The sequence below is a fragment of the Engystomops pustulosus genome, chromosome 4 (genome assembly GCF_040894005.1).
Source record: "Engystomops pustulosus chromosome 4, aEngPut4.maternal, whole genome shotgun sequence".
In the NCBI taxonomy this organism is placed as follows: domain Eukaryota; kingdom Metazoa; phylum Chordata; class Amphibia; order Anura; family Leptodactylidae; genus Engystomops; species Engystomops pustulosus.
Window position 1 is genome coordinate 110,138,971 of NC_092414.1, and position 3,114 is coordinate 110,142,084.

Consider the following 3,114-nt stretch of genomic DNA (forward strand, 5'->3'; position numbering starts at 1 on the left):
TGCAGGCTTCAGAAAGGAGGCGGGGTCTCTTGCTGTGGTAAAGCATTACAAGCCTCACTGCTCTACGCAACAATATGTGTTCTCTCTTCCTCCCAGAGAAAGGAGCAGGCTATGCCATTAACATTTGATGTCGATTTTTGTGTTTTCTGGCATTTCTTATATTTATAGCAAATTTGAAATCTCCGTCCACTCTTTATGACATGCAGGTCTCTGATTCTCATCTACATGGATGGAGGGAGGTACGTTTAAAAAAAAATGCTCAGGAAAGGAAATCAGTGAGAATAATTTATTAGTAACAATACTAAAATGATAAAGCTTTAGTTATCTAGTGGCTACTTGTCAAATTGTAGTATACTAGTGTATTAACAGGGTTACCTAAATTGCATTAAAAATGTAAGTTAATAATGCAATCTGAAAGGAAATCTACCACCAGGACAAAGGATTGTAAACCAAATCCACTCTTTTTTTTAGCTTCTTATGCTCTTGGATTTTTTTAAGGCTTTACAAATTATGCAAATGAGGGACTTGAGTATAAGCCAAGTGTGGGAAATGCAATGAAATGTCCAGCAGCCTTCCCGCATTAATAAAATGTCCACAGCAGAGCCCCCTCAAAAACACACAGCCTTCATAGTAATGTTCACTGCCAGCCCACATAGTAATGTCCCCTGCTTAGCCCCCATAGTGATGTCCCCTGCCTAGCCCCCATAGTGATGTCCCCTGCACAGCTGTTTCCAGAACAGCTCCTTTCACTGTTCTGGAAATTGCTTAGCACTATGCTTTTCTATCTCCAGCACTATTATATATCCTCTACAAATTCTGAATTGAGTGATGCTTGCTCAACCTGCCACACCATCAATTAGGAGGAACAAGACCGTAGTTTTCATGATCATGGGAGGATCCCAATCAGCCACAGAGATCTATATAATACTTGGTTTAACCTATTTTTTATTCCTAATCTTTCCCTAGATAACACACTGTGATGGGAAATGAAGTCAATTTTGCCAAAGCATTTAATAATTTATTAATCATTTAATAAAATAAAAAGTAACATAATGAAAATTATTAATTAAATAAATTAAAATTATAACAATATTAATATCTTAATATGTTCTTAAGCAACAAACTCTGACTAAAACTAATTCTGCCCACCACCACCTTGTTCCTAAGGCCAATGTTGCTGATGGCTACTACAGTATTTTTCAACCACTGCCTTGGATACTAACCAGCAGGGGCCCAAATCCAGCCGGACCCGAGGACTGCTCCTTGGGTGATATCGTCTAGCAGAGTGGAATAAATCTAGACCCCTAATATGGGGTGCTCACCTGATGTCCACTTGAGTTTTCTGCATCATGGAGTAGCAGACTGGATCAGATCTCTGAGAAGAGATTACCGGTAATTGATGTCAAGAAATTGATGTCACAAAAGCTGCTTTTGGCCATTAACCGGAATACCGCAAAGTTGAATTCAGTGAAAAATATATAAAATGTATGACACTATATTGGTGCTGACATTAAAAGTAAGGGAGTTGAAGGTAACATAATATTGCGATGTTAAGACATTATTTTTTTCTACAATCATTACAATTTACAATCCAAAATTTACAATAAAGATGTAACAAAACTATAGAAATTTAACATATACAGAGTACTGACCTAAAGAATAAGGGTGATCTGTCTTTTGGACAGCATGTTGAAAGTTGTAAAGACAAAGCCTGTTCAGAAAATTGCTGAACTGCATTTCCTGTCGATTCCACCACATTTTAATTTTTTTCCAGCTTCCCAGTACACAGCACAGAATATTACATTATTCCACTAGGAAGTGCAATTTGTCTTTCATATAACAAGCCCTCACATGGCTCTGTAAATAGGAAAATAAAACGATGTGGCTTTAGAAATGCGGTAAGTGAAAATGCAAAATCTGAAAATTATACATCAACTTCTATAGATCCATCTATTTTATAGAGAGATAAGATTTATTCAGTTGTGAAAAAAGTTGAAAATTAAGAAAGCTTTCAAAAACAGAGGTGTTTATAGTTAATCAGAAAAATACAACTCAATTCCTTTTGAATTTCCTTCAAAACAGAAATAATTTAGGTTCATTTGCAGATCTATGGTAAATAAAAACTGATTTGTAAGGGGTTAAGACTGGGTAGGGAACAACTAAACTCTGCTACAACGGGTAGGAAGAGTTTAATTTTTAACCACTTCAGGACTATAACATATACTCGAGCATAAGCTCTTCTGAGTAGCCACTCTCCCCAGTATATAGCCAGTGTCACGGGTGACCCCGCGATCCATGTCTCGGATCGCGGGGGCACCCGTGTCCCGCTGTGCTGCCGCGGTCCCCACTCCCCCAGGTCCATACTCTCCTCACCTGGCCCGGACTCCACGTCGATCCTGTCCGGGTCCCACGCTGGCTTCCTCCGAGGCCGCGCTCCTGCTTCCTGCCGAGGCCACACGCTCCCGATGCTAGGGCACGAGCGCCCGGCTCTTCAGGAATTTAAAGGGCCAGCGTGCTCCTTATTGGTGCTGGCATTAAGGCTCTGCTATATAGCCTGGCAACTCCCAGCATCCCCTGCCGGATCTTCATGTCTTGTTACTGAAGAGAAAGCCCTCCGTGTTCCCGAGTGTTTCCAGACGCCTCCCTGTGTTATGTGATTCCCGTGATCCGTCGTGTTCGGGTGTTCCGTGGTGTTCCAGTATTCCTGTGGCGGTCCTGGTATCCAGTAGTGATCCTGGTATGCTGTGGCGGTCCTGATATCCGGTGGCGGTCCGGTAATCCAGTAGCGTCCTGCCAGCCATCCGAGGTCCTGCCTTCCCGTGGTCTTGCCTTCCCATGGCCCTGGCTTCCCGTGGTCCTGCCTTCCCGTGGTTCCCATGTCCCTCTCCTGGCTGCCACCGCAGGCCTAGTCGCACCCGCAGAGCGACCTGGTGACTCCCCGCCACAGCAAGACCATCCCGCTTTGCGGCAGGCTCTGGCGAAGACCAGGAGTTCACTTAGACTCCGCTCCCGGGTTGCGGATATTATTGTTATCCCCCCACGGTCCAGGGAGTCCACTGACTCTTCCCATAGACTGTGACTGTAAGATCTGGCCATGGACTCCGCCAAGGTCAT